This window comes from Leiobunum rupestre, chromosome 9, assembly GCF_980474605.1.
Source record: "Leiobunum rupestre chromosome 9, qqLeiRupe1.1.hap1, whole genome shotgun sequence".
Lineage (NCBI taxonomy): Eukaryota > Metazoa > Arthropoda > Arachnida > Opiliones > Sclerosomatidae > Leiobunum > Leiobunum rupestre.
In genome coordinates this window covers 41219047-41234055 of record NC_143392.1, presented here as the reverse complement: position 1 = coordinate 41234055, position 15009 = coordinate 41219047, and positions in this window count along the sequence as shown.

The window sequence follows — 15009 nt, the reverse complement described above, 5'->3', positions numbered from 1 at the left end:
ATTCGTTACCTCTGTATAATACACAAAAAAAAAACAATCGGAATTAAAAAAAACCCACGCTAGTATCTAAAAACCCTGAAACTAACGATTACACAATTAAAGAAATCGCTGTTAGGAAAAATAATTCCGTGGATAACGTAGACGAAAATGAAGGCGATTAGGAGATGTACGATTCGGACGCAAGTTCTCAATCGGCCAATAAAGCAGTAGGCACCAAAAATATACCAATATCTGGAATAAAACTAGGTGAAGAAAATTTTGCTGATTTTTTAAATACAGTCAAAGGACTACGAAAACCGCGTAGTGCAGCTAAGAAATATACGAAAAATATAAACGAATTAATAAATCAAGTAAGCAAATATTCAGATACTATCACTGATAAATATGAAAAACGTCGAATACAACTACTATACAAAAATCTATGTAAAAAAAATATTGCCATAATCTCCCAAATGAGATTAAACTTTTTAACTCATAATGTTAGAGGGTTAAATAACCCGAACGAATACATCAAAGAAATAAATTTACAAAAATTAGAAGCATTACCTTTTTTTCCTGGCAAGAAACTTATCTTCAAAAAAGCTTTCTTCCAAGAAATATTTATAATCCCTATGTAATAAATTACAATTTCTTGTCTACAATGCAAGCTGGAACTGCAATGGGATATTCAGCTAAAATACTAATGACATACCAACCAACTATTTCCTTTAAAGTACTAGATGTGGGATATCTTGAAAAAATGGACATAAATTTTGAAAACCAAAAATTTAAACTAGTAGCTTATAATATTTATGTACCCCAAGAAGATAAACACGTGATAGAAATGTTGGAAGCCATTGATAAACACATTGAAGAATACGATGACTTATGTACAAATATAATTATAATGGGATATTTTAATTGTACGCTTAATCCAGAAGTTGATAGACAAAACTGTAAGTATAGAAAACTTTTAGTAAGGAGACTAAATGCACTATTAATAAAAAATAACTTAGATGCCGCAGATCTTCAAAACAATGAGGCAACTCGTTTCATGTTGGGTAGTAGTAAAAATTCAAAAGTTAGACTATACCGATTTTACTTATCAGGATCTCTATCGCCTATGTTAATTAGAACCGAAATTTATTGCGGTGGATCAAAGTCAGATCATCTTCCATTAGTTCTACTACTAAATGTAGAGTTTAATAATCGCATATTAGGATGCTCAGATATTTGGTGTTCAAATACTTCACTACTACGCGAGGTAAACTACAAGCAAACATATCTTGTGAAATTGGCATTTTATAAATTAGTCAAAACGTCACCTCTTTAAATAAGGGCTTTCAAATTATACATATAGGGTGAATCAGCGTAGTTAGTGGGGAAAACTCCGCGGGACCCAGGGCGAAGGGAGAGAGGGAAATTCTTAATAGCAACTCCAACAACAGGGGCCATCTGCTGTGACTTCTAAGTAGAGTAAGAACCCATGGTGTTTTCTCTCGTGAATACCGTTCTGCACATTGGCGCGTTCCTACGATTGTAGACCCTCGGCGCAGTCATTTTTACCTCCAACACTTTTGAATTACCCCCCCTCGAGACATCTAATCCCTATCATTTTATGCTGAATTGCATAAAACGTTTCCTCAGGTTACGAAAATGGGGTACCAAAATTGGCCCAATTGAGGGTTCTATCGTAAACCCCGATGACCTTGAGGGTTTTTATCTTAATTCACGGTGACCACGACATACTATCTCTTTAACCACGATTACCACTATGTTTGCTCTCCTAAATGATAGCGACCACGAAATTTTATGTTTGAAACCACGATGACCACAATATTTTCTTTTATAAACCTCTATGACAACTATCTTTCCTTTTGATATCCATAATGAACACTTAGTTTTCTATGGAAAACAGCGATATCCACGACATTTATTTCTTAAACTACAGTTATCACAGTGATATATCTCGTAACCCGCAATGATCATGATGTTTTCTCGTGTAAAATACGGTGACCGAGATTATTATATCTCGTTCGGCTCTACGAACAAAATGTATTCTATCGTAAACTATGATGACCACGATGTTTTCAGTCGTAAATCATGCTGGCCTCGATGCTTTCTCTCCTAAACCCTGATGAAAACTATGTTTTTCCAGAAACATCACAGGCAAACTATGGTTTTTACGCCAAAATCTCAAAGGTCGCGATGTTTTCTCTTGAAAAATAGGATCACATCGACATTTCTAAGCTAAGTTGAGTCGAATACCATCTGAAGAGCAAACAGGGACGCATCTCAAACGTAAACAGAATAAATTGATATCAACACCGCTCCAAAGACTCTTCGAATTCCTCAGTTATAACAGAGAGTCTAAAGATTATGATAAATACACGTGTTTTTTCTACCTGGGTAGTGTTTAAGAATGTTTTAATTTCAGGTTGTTTGAAAATGTTTTATTTTTAAAATAACTATTTGTTTCTCTTGGCAAAGAAACGACGGTCTTTTTAAAACTATTCCAATATTGTTTATTTAAGTGAATTCGTAAATACATGAAGTTCCAATACCATCAAATTTGCCATTTAATCATCAAAATAACAGTTATGTAGCTAATTGTTTTTTATAAATTGAAGGCGACCCAATTTTTCTATCGTCCTTATACAATTTTTCTTTCGCGTTACGTGCAATATGAGACATACTATTATCAAGAAAGTCTTCACTTAAAAAGGTGTACACTTTTGTCGTTATTTCTGGGTAACTCAATCTATTTATAGCACCAAAAAATCATTTCTACTCTGGAATTCCAACGTACCATTAAACACTCATGTGCGTTTGCGACGTGTGTTTAATTTCAAAACCTTTTAAATCTCATAAGAAAGTCCCAGGATTACCTTTTCCCTTATTTCATTCTAAATCCGTTTCACTTCTTTGTGGCATGTCATAACGACATCATATTTCGTTAACAAAGTTTTCCAGGATTGATTGGTAATAGTGAAGCCGTTTTTGTAACGCCCCAGCCTAGTCTCCGATCGATCAAATTTGCAATATGAGGTTGAGGTAGAATAGCGGTTCATGAACGATGATATTTGATCACTTTCCCTCCCCAAATGCTTGAATTCGTCTTCCGTTAGCGTAATTGCGGTACTTCCGTCTAATCTACCTATTCGGATGTGGCAATCGGGAGATACTGTAATGCCTTTCGTACAATAAATTGGGAAATAAATCGTAAAACAAATAAGGTAATGGAAGTTTTGCTAAAATTTCTGAGGGTATTTTTGAACTTGTGGGATTTACAAAGTTGAGCTGATGGCTTTGAAAACCGATCTACGTCCTTTTTTACTTTATTTGTACACTTTGCACGTTTATATTCGTGAAGGCACAATTCTTTTCACTTCATTAGCGAAAGAATATCAATACACCGTTCTACGATAGCCCGTCCTATTTCTAAATGGGTACTGATGCCTCATTCTTTTTTTTAGGGTGTCGATACCGTGTCCTATTCCTAAATTGGTACTGGTGCCCCATTTGTTTTCCACTTAATATTAAAATTAAAAAATGAACGTAAAAAATGATGATTTTAACCCAAAAAAATTTAACCAATCCCCGACTACTGTTTTAGGGACGTAAAATAAATATCCCTTCTTTTTTAATCACATTGTTTTTTGCTTCTAAGCAGTTATTGGTGCTAGGCACACCTAAAGCTCGACCTTCAAACCAACCATCATAGGTTTCAAAATATTCGGAAATAAAATAAGTAGGAAATTGTTGTACTTCTTCCTCCTTAAGCCATTTTTAGATCAAAGTAATTTACCCACAGAAAATTCCTCTTCCGATTTAGCTAGTTGTTGTACACATATGTCTTTTCATATTTCTGCACGAGTTCATTCCGATTTAATTAGGCAAAGTTTTTTGTCAACGTTTCGGATTACACGCGCCCAACAATGGACTCGCGCTACTTCATCTCCAAATACTGACATTCGTAATGGCGTTGGCGCAATCAGCGACAAGAACTTTAGGAGCTACACTACCTTTTTCACGGTTTGACAAATGTGTGTATCAAGCGTTTTATAGATAGTTGCGGATTCATTGGATTTCAAAACAAACACGGAAAGTTTTGAGGGACAAGATCTGGTTGTTTTGCAATCGTACAAATACCTGAAACCTTCAGTTTCGTATTCAAGCCTTTTCCGCCATTTTCTAGCCTCTTTCACAGCATCAATTGCTTCAGATTTACTGTCATACGTTATTGGTACCCTGTTCTGTTTTTTTCAAATGGTATCGATACCCTGTTATATGTTTATCATAGGGTATCGATACCGTGCTATATTTTTAAATAGGGTATCAATTCCTCGTTCTATTTAACTTATAGGGTATCAATACCCCGTCGATACCATTTGGAAAATCGATACCTCGTGTACATATACGCTCATTTTTCTTATTACTTATTTGTATAACAACATTTCGAAACAATGCGATTCTCTTCAATGGGATTCGATGGATGACGAATGAACATGCCAATGGAACAACATCTTCTTTGATCGGTTCATTGGGAATTAGATGACATGGTATTTTACCCAATGGTAATATTACGCAATGGTAATATTACGCAATGGTTATATTACCCAATGAAAATATTACCCAATGGTAATATACCGTAGAAATAGCGGCTTTTGGATAAGAAGGTATCGATCTCCAAATAAAGAGCGTTCGCTTAATAACAAAGTTCCAACGGAATAGATTGGATTTTAAATTGCCGTTCTTATGAAAGCGTTAAAATAAATTGAGGTACGAAAAACGAATGCTATTACAGAGTATATTAAAGTGGATCTTGATAAACCTTCTAATGACACGGTTCATAATCTCGGTTTGACGTCAGCGGTATAGATGAATGATTAGGGTAGAATACAAGCATATTCCTATAGTGAATATTTAAATTGCCAATTTTACAGTTAATTAAAGCGGTACCAATGATAAGTATAGTTAACTGAGAATATACCAGCGCAACTGAACTTTCTGCCTTCGTGATCGACGGACGAAGTTTTTACAAAACTAACGAATACGAGGCGAGAGGTGTGTCTACTTCCTTTAACTGCCTTCCTCCTTTAAAAGGTCCAATAAAAGAGGCGTGGTTTTTTACCGTTATTCACGCGGTGAATAGAGTGCTGCGATTATTCTGGTTAAATTTTGTTCACTCTTAGTTGTTTTCAGAACGAAGCGAATAAATTGAGACGCCACGCGTACATATCGCAAAATGGACAAACCTAAAAGAGCCATAACCATAAAGGTGTCGTATTTTTAGGCAGGTAAAGTCAGATGCTTGGAAATTTTGTTAATACTTCTTTGCATAAAACAAATGGATTTGAAATTTAAACCACATGACTCATTTATAAAATTTAAATAGTAATAATAGAGTTTTCGTATTATAGTCCGTGTTTTACTATATACTTCTACTTTTGTCCCGTTTAACAATAGTAGGAAAGTGCTTTGGTTTCCATTGCCAAAATTTTCCAATAAGTTTCCGTAACAATTTGTAGGCAACAATCGATTTTCGACCACATTAACCAACATCTGTTTTAGTTTTTATAAAATAATAATCTTCATCTTCAGCTTAAAATTGAAAATTGAGAAACAGTTATATTATAATATTATAATAAATTAATCAAAACCGTCACAATTAAGAGTGAAACAATTTATATATTAGTTAATTTTAAATAAGAGCTTTACGTCCCCAAAGAAGTTTGATTCTCCAAAAAATGGAAGCGATACATTCGAATTAGTGTGCTAACGGCTAAAGAAAAGACGGTATTTCACATATTAAGGTAAGAAAACGATTTTTGATATGTTAATCACCTATCACCTTCAAAATTTTAAAGCACTTAAACATACAAAACTTTTGGAATGCGATCAATGTTGTGAAAAATCAAGAGCAAATTTCATTTATTTACCATTTGAATTTTTAATTTAAACGTACTATCTATAATGCACTTAAAGTATTCTCAAAAGTGATAAGAAATTAAATGGAACGTAAAAATTTGGCTTGTGCATTTTTCGTTAAAACTTATTGTCAAAACTTGAATCAATTGGTGTTGGTTTTATCGCATGAACGGCGAGAACATGTAGATCATTTTAAAAGTCCTATTTTTCCTAAATTGCAAAAAAAAAAATTACCGGTTTGGAAAAAATCATTTTTCACCGTTAGATGGAATATCTATCGTTTCAATGGGGACATTGCAGGGATCAGGGAATACTTACTGTTTATAATATTTCGAAGTCATAAAAACCCAGTTGATACTAATCAAAGTAGCAATTGCGGGTTGAGGGGATTAAACAGAATTAAACGTTTTTCCTCAATCAAAATCTTACTTATGAGTCTCGATTATACCTCCACTGGCAACAATACATGGTTCAGCTTCGATGAGCTCAGTACTATGTCGGGAGTGACTATTTCGATGGTCATCAAGGTTCCTAACGCCTCTAAGTTGACATAAATGACCGAATGTACCGGACAACTGTATGAATCCTTTAAAATGCCACTGATATTCACAGTTGCAGGTTAAGAAAGGCATAATGTCTAGTACATTTGGTGGAAAAAAATAACACGGTTTTCCGGTAGATCACCGGGTAAAATTTCGAATATCGCCTATTTTCTGTTGAATTCCTAAAAGTTCCTTCGCATCTTATAATAATCCATTTTAGAAATGTCTCTTGTGAAAATTTCAAGGTAATCAAAAAATATTCCATGTATATTATTATTTTTAAGCTTAATTTTAGCCTAGTTTTAGCTTATTTTTATTATTGTGCTCCTAATCAATCGTAAATTCGCACTTCAACGTGGTAATATCGGCAGTAGATTTTATATACTTACCCGAAGGGCTAACCACTGTCGGATGGCCTGTTCACCGATTTCGCGTACTCAACACTGATAAAGGTACAGACTCTAAAGATTACTCGCTATCTCATTAATACAGTCAAAGGTACGGACTTGTTCACTAGCCCCTCGTATTTACCCTGGACTCACCCAAGGGGTGATCTTTCTCGATTTTTTCTTGTGTATCGCTTGAAAGAATCCTAGAGCCGTCAACCACATGTGACGTCGCTGGTTGACGATTCCCAGATGGACTCAGTATTCAGGTCGTCTTACGAGTATAATCAAGTTTGTCAGTCACTTGTAAAATGTCAAGGTTTATAAAAACGTCGTGTTATAGGCTATACTCAAGAAAATAGGTAAAATGAAGGGTTGAAAATCATTATTGATTATGATTGAATTTTAATATCAATTATATATTTTTTTCATAAAAAAAGACTGTTTTGATAAAACTGAACATCAATTTAATTTTAAAACCATTTATTCATCAAATAAAAATAGGAACATTTTATTAAAATTTGTTAAAATCAGAAAGGCACTTTGAAGTTATTTAGATTTTCCGACTAAGATGTTAATTTCTTATTTTTCTCCTTTTTTCCTCTCCTGAGCTTCAGTTTTGATAAAACTGAACATAAATTTTAAAAACCATTTATTCATCAATTAAAAATAGAAACATATTGAAATAGTGAAAATGACAGGTTTTATTAAAATTATTTTTGAAAAAATCAGAAAGGCACTTTGAAGTTAATCAGATTTTCAGACTTAGTTGTTAATTTCTTATTTTCTTTTCTTTTTTCCTCTCTTGAGCTTCCCTAATTGTAGTGATATTTAAATATTTCATTCTAATGAGGGTACGCATTTTTATGTAACAAAAAATAATTTATCGTGGGTATTTGTTGAATAAGGTCATAAGCTCATTTGTTACATTATTTACAACTCCTTTTTCACTACTTAACACAACCTTATTTGACAAAGTGTTCCCTCTTTTGTGATATTCAGTAAAATGATATTCAAATTTAAATGCATCGTTTTTAAATTCGCTACTTGGCACAGTTATGCCTCCATAACTGAGATGTTCTACCCATGATGGCAAATTATCGCTATAATCAAAATTACCGTTATCACATTTTAAACTAATATCTGGGTATTTTTTTTTTAATTTATTTGCCACCCACCCTGCAAGATATTCCACACCACCCTCTTCTTGTTCGGTAAATACTCTATCATTTTCTTTATCACTAGTTTTGTTACTATTAGGAATTAATGATTTATTTACATCGTTTGGGTGACATGAGTAGTTTTTAATATTATTTGTACCTTTAGGTGATAACACAATTGTTTTACTAACTTTAGGATTCTTTTTCATAGGAGATTGGCTTGGGGTTCTAAGTTCATTTGAGTTTACGTAGTCATTGGCTTCGGGTAAACTAAATATATCATCAATAAATTCACTTAATTGAATGTCATCTGGAGTGACTTCTGATTGTGTAAATATATTAGTTACAAAATATTCGTCATTTGATTCTGAAATTGTATTAGTGTTATTTTGTACCACACCAGGAATTTTTCCTAAAATAATCATTCTGATTCTATAAAGTGCATTTAAAGGCGTAGGGTGATCGTCCAATCCTCCCCTTGTTCGCAATTGAGAAAAAACGTTTTCTAAGCAGTCTGGGTTAAGTCTATGCGTTAATATATACTTAATGCCGTATTTATAATGCAAGTCATACCAAAGACTTCTTAATGACTCAATATTGATTATTACTCCCTTTTGGAATATATGTAGGAATTGGTATGGTTGTGGGTTAGGTTTCTTGGTAGTTGGTTTTTTAAACACCTTTAATTTTTCATTATTTTTGTCATATTATCTAATATCTCATTTTGGTTATCAAAATTTGTCCAATAACCACTTTTGGTTCCTCCTACTTTGACATAACTATTGAAAAGGTCAAACCACTGGTTTACGATTTCTATAAACTGAGAAGTAACATTTGCATTTTCATCCCCTCTACCATTTCTTTTCACAGCAGTAGCCACACTGTGGGACATGAGTTCAGCCGCAATCCTTACATTTTGCCTTTGAGTATTTACACATTCAAAGTGCAATTTTGTAAGCTTGTGGCAAGATTTTATTTCTCCACTATCTATTTTAAAAAAATCCAAAACTGGTTTCTTGTTTATTTCTTTGTCATCCAAAACAAAACCAGTATCAAGAAACCAATTTCTGATTAATTTTAAAAGGTGTGGAGAATCAGCAAAGCGATATATTTGACTATGAGGGTTTGCTGGGTTATTAAACCAAGTTCTTTGAACGCTAACACCTAATTATCTCCAAAGGCCTTGGTTCCCACCACCCATGTCGTTCACACATGCTGCAACAGTGAACCCAGAATTGTGAAGCGCTAAAATAGCAAAGGAAAGAATTGATTTTGTCATTTTCTGGTCAAATCCGGGGAAAATTGGCTGTTTCCAGCTCGAAAAAAGGCCTCGTGCCATAATAACTTGTAACTGACTATGAGGTCCAATTATCTGATCTCGTTTTACGTCATATTCACGAGTCGATTTTATTATAACTTCATCAAATGTTAAAACTGCTAGTTTATCAATAGTTTTCATATTTTGAGCATTGGCTTTCATCAGTGCCAAAATGTCATTCAAAAGCCCCTGAGTAAAATCAATTCTTGCAGCATACCGTTTAAGAGTTGATAAATGGGGCAGTGAAATCTTTCGTTTTTGTCTTAAATACAAATATGCCCTTTTGCTTAAATATCTAAAGGCAAAAGCATTAGCTATGTCCTCGTTACTCCAGCTAACTTTTTTCTTTCCCATTAACATTTTAACTTGACTTTTGGTAAAAACCTTTTCCAAAATATAATCATATTGACCATGTAATTTTTCCAACGCTCTATTTCTTTGCATAACTTTTCTATAATCTTTACTAAATTTTCTGCTTAAAAACCTTTCTGAAGTTAGCTCGCACTTCAAATTTTTAATTGATTTGTTTTTATAAAACAGTTTACGACAAAGGTTACTCACTCTACTCTAAGATTTCTTTATCCTTGTTTTTAATTTTTCACATTTATCTAAAACCTCTTATAAGTTGCAATTACATTGCTTTTTGGGTATGGCACGATTAATTTTACCACGAGTATCACACTTGCTTATTTTGGAAGAATAAGAAATATCACAAATTCCAGAATCAACTAAAGTAGTAGTATTTATACCTTGACCTGGTTTACTTTTGGAACTATTGTTAGAAAAGTTGAAGTTGACTGAACTCTGACAACCGGACGAGCTTGTCTGAAGCAAATTCTGACTAGAGCTGTACGAGGTAATACACTTTTTAGGAAGAGGGGTACTCTGTAATCCATCAAATCCAGAGAAAGTCATTGGATCGTCAACCATGGATGAAGAATGCTTCGGTGTTTCATCTCTAATTGTTAAATTAGATATTAGTTCAGGAATCTCACTAAAAGCTGGTGTATTTTTTATTATATTCACTTTAGCACAGATGAGTTTGGAAATACTATTAGTTCCTAATGCTTTAGTCGGCAGTACCTCATTTTCAACAATTGCCTGGTTTACTAATTCTGTGCAAAGATCTTGCGAGTTGACTTCATGAGGTAACGTTGAGTGACTAGGATATACAATTTTATTTATGTTATCACAGATGGGCTTAGTAAAATTAAAATAAGTTTCTACTGATTCAGTCTGCTCTACCACATTATCAACCAATGTTTGGTTTGAAAATTCTTTTTGAAACTGATCTTGTGAGTTGGCTTTCTTAGGATCTTCCACCAAATTAACTTTATCACAGATGGCTTCGAAAATGTTTGCACCCTTTTCTGATTCTACAACCTGCGCTGAGCCTTTCCCACACAATTTTCGTTCTGTAAATGCCTTTCGGCAAGGGTCTCGTGAGTGTCGCTCTACAGCTAGTGTTTACTGACAAGACATCTCTTTCCATGGCAATTTAATAGGTGGAACACAGTTCACCTTTAAATTTTTCTTGGGTTTGGTATTCATCAATTCAGAAACAATGCCTCTCTTAAAATCATCAGGTGCAAAATGATTTGAGCAAATACGAGAATATTTTGGATTTATGTTGTTTGTAGTGGTTGGAGTTGGACTGCATTTAGATATCCATGCTAATCTTAAATTATTTGCGGGTGGAAAACGATGGTAAGATATTTCATTTCCAGTTGAGTTAAATTTGTTTTCACACCCATAAACACAACATCTGGCTCCAGGCATTTTCTGAAAATTTAATGTTTAGCTTTAGCTTTTTTATATAAGAATATCTGGTCTAAGACTAGGCCTAATTTTGACCTAGGCTTAGTTTGAGTTAATGAAAATATTAGTTTAAGTACGTTTATAAAATATTATTGTCGGAATTTATTTAAATATTAGTTACAGAATACTTACGTAAAAGATAGAAGTTATTTTTCAAGAAAAATCTGCAGATGCTGTGTTATTTATTTTACGCAAGTCTCGCCATGACCGTCCTGTGTTCAGTCGTCGCCGATTAAGTTCGTTCTTTCTTCAAATTCTATTTCTAGCCTTACGCGCAAAGCGAAGCACCAAATTCATAGTACGTGACGTCTTGTTCGTCCAAAGTTTATGGCGTTCGTCAACCACTCGCGTCACTAGAGGTGGGACGATATTGTCAACCCCCTAAAAACTTCCCTTGGAAATCTCCCTCTTCCGACCCCGCCAAAAGAGCCAACCTTATAATACGAAGTAGTTTTATAAACCTTGGGACTCACCAAGCGAAATTTGCTTAGGAATGCCTTACTTGTAGTACATAGAATATATAATTACAACTGTTTTTAAATCTTATCTCTGTTAATTAAGTAATTATCACTTTGAGACAACGCAATATACGGTATTTTACAAAAATATATAACGCGTGCCGGTACACTTACAATTGTTAAAAATCCCCGCCACTGATTTACCGGGAATTCGTGGTAGTATTTTTCTGTCAAACTTACTTAATATTTTGCCTTTCATAACCTGCAATTGAGTACATTGATTGACTAGCCACTCCAGCTCATGATAATAAAACCAAGAATGATGGTTCGATTTCTTGGAAATGCTCGTCATGCACTAGTTGCAAATTTTGAGAAATGGAAACATTAAATTAAACTTAGAATTGAACGAGGCAAACGCTGGTGACTTTTTTCTTCCTCCCCCTCGTGCCGGAGGAAAATTTGACGATAAATAAGTTCTTGCTTTTACTGATTGTTTGGGAAAGATTACCTTCCAGGTATTTCAAAGGCTTTAGCTTTACTTTAAATAACAGTGACACAAATTAAATGCACTTTCTTAAAGTTATTTAAATGCTTTTAATGGCGACAATTTTAGTAGAAAAGTCATATCAAGTGTAGGCCTTTTTTAACTAAACAATTTCTTTCATATTCATAACATTCCATGATCTCGAAATGAATTCCAAGCTAACTGTCTAAATTACCTCATAAACGGCCAATTTCTAGAAAATGAGGCTAACGGTAAAAGTAAGTGTAACGAGTTGTTGCTCACGTACCACGAAGGGCTTGCCACCACTATCCTACGCAGTATAACCCGGCCACAGGTATTTGGCTTTACAAGTCGCTGGTTGACTTGGGCCTATGGTACCCTGGGTATTAGATTAGCTGAAAATTATTATTATTATTCTTATGTTGGAAAAATTAACTAATACTAAGGGAGAAGAAGAAAACTCGGTGGCCTCTGTTTTAATCTCGTCAAATGTCTTATGATATAGACACCAAATGATAAACCAGGCTCAATTGATTTTGTACTGTTATAGCATGAAGGAGATTGGGAGAGCGTAGTCATGTTACCTTAATATAGGGTGTTACGAATAATTTTGACCATACTTGAAGACGGGGTTCTTTGATTCCTAATGAGTCGAAAACTTAGGTAGTTTAAAAAAAATCGACTTTGAAGTAACAAATGCAATATCTGTTTATTTTAAACATTACAAAAATGTTTGAAATGGTCGTTACTACTACTCGTGAGCTCGTCATGCAAACGATTTCAAAGATTCCAACTGTGTTGCGAGTAATTTAACAGCCATCAATTAGACGTTGTCACAGGTCGTCGACGTCCCGAAATTCAGTCTTGTAAACTAAGTCATTAAGATTCGCGCGTGTTTAACTCGATTAATGGTGCTGGCCAAACAACTGGTCCACCACGGCCTATCCACCCTAAAGGAAAAGTAACTTCAAGATGAGCACTGACGTCGCGGATAAAATGGGATGGAGCACCATCTTGTTAAAACCACTTGTACCTTCTCGTTTCTAATGGCACGTCTTCGAATAGCTCGTTTAAATTATCCTGAACAAATTGTAAGTATGCCTGACCATTTAACCTATGTGGAAGGAAAAAAGGACCAACGAAATGGTCAATAGCTATACCACACTAAACATTTAGTCTAAACTGCACTGGATTAGATCTAACACTGTTCCCGTGGATGTTATCTTGACTCCACTGGTGAGCGTTGTGCAAGTTGAATTTACCGTAACGGGGAAAATTGGCTTCATCGGCTCTTAACAGAATACTCGAGAATTGATGGCCACGACCTAATATATCAAAAAACCCCTGAGAAAAGTCACTCACCTAGGATAGTCTGCGTCGTTCAGAGCTGAACATTTTGAAGGTGATATTGTCTCCAAACTCGTTCGATACATGTTACAGGATCGTTTTCGACAATGGTAAGAACCTAGATTAATTATTGTTAAAATCCGCTTTGGTAAAGTAATTTACTTAACTTAAAGGTAAGACGAATCATATTGAATAACATGTTTTAATCAAGAACTAGTTGAATTAGATTTGTGTATGTTCCTGTTCCTCAAGGAATTTGGGTACTTTTGCACTGTCCCACGAGTTTGTCTTGGTTGAATATGTCTGTGACCTCTCAAGCGTCTGTCAACAGCGGCAAATGTGCTCTTTGAGATAGCTGAACTCAGTACAATCTTCACGATTCTACACTATTTCCCTGAGCCCGCCCATGCATTAGGTGCATATCCGCGTACTCAGAATAAGTAAAATGTAAAAGAACAAAATTTAGGGCCTCGCTGACTTAGATAAAGTCAAAAAACGTTATTGAAATTTATTTCCCTGAGCTTATGCATTCCCAAGAGATAAAGTAAGATAACGTCTACACAACAAGTGATAGGTCTCATTAAGTACAGCTCAGGCAAAAACGTTCGATGTGGTATGGTTCATGAAACTTTTTACTTCCGCCAAGGCTAAATGGTCAGGCTTTACGCAAATCAAACTTTAGCAGTACCATTTCGTGTCTTTAAGAGTTGCCTTAACACTCGTATTTCGCTGTTGTGCGCTTACCAAAATAAGAAGCCTTATCCTAGCATCCATTGGGTACAATACCTTGAATTTGTATTCACCCCGTATCGGTGCTTATTTTCAAAATTTCTGAACATGTTTAACAGTGTCAATGAAACTTGATTCTTTGAAAAAATGGAACTTGGCATTTATAAAATTATTGTAGGATTTAGCACATTTACTATGGTCTTTATCGTTTCACCGTTAAAAAACCAGTGAATAATAAATGGCAATGATTGGGTACAGAGTAAAATACTGAACTTCACATTACTCGTTATTTCTATGTTTTGGGCCCCGGTTTTTATGGGATTAAAAGTCTGAAACCAAGCATTTTAGGACCCATGTTCATAGGACATTTTTTTTCTTTGTCGGACCCTAAAAACACGATTTAAAATTTATGATGATTTCATCCGTAACACCCTGTATAGATAAAATGTTCAATGCATTCTTGTTACTATGAAATAAATTTGAATTCAAAAATATTCAAGAAGTAGGTGAACAACGTTACTTTTAAGTTTCAAAAGGTACACATTTAATTTAAATGCGAAAAATTTAATTTAGTAGAATCGAAAGGCACATAATGAGTGTTTTATCTTAAAAAAACTTTATAATTTGGGGTGTTAGTCATATACTTTTAAGGTTTATAAGCTTTAAATCCCAATTGGGAAATGAGGATTGGTGAATAATCATTTATTGGATATTAATGAAATTTTGTTTTTTGAATACCCATATTGTCGCTTAATTTGAAACGAATAGCATAGCTACTAAATTCTTATAATATCTTTTTATAATGCAAATCGTATTTTCCAAAGAAACGTGTCGAC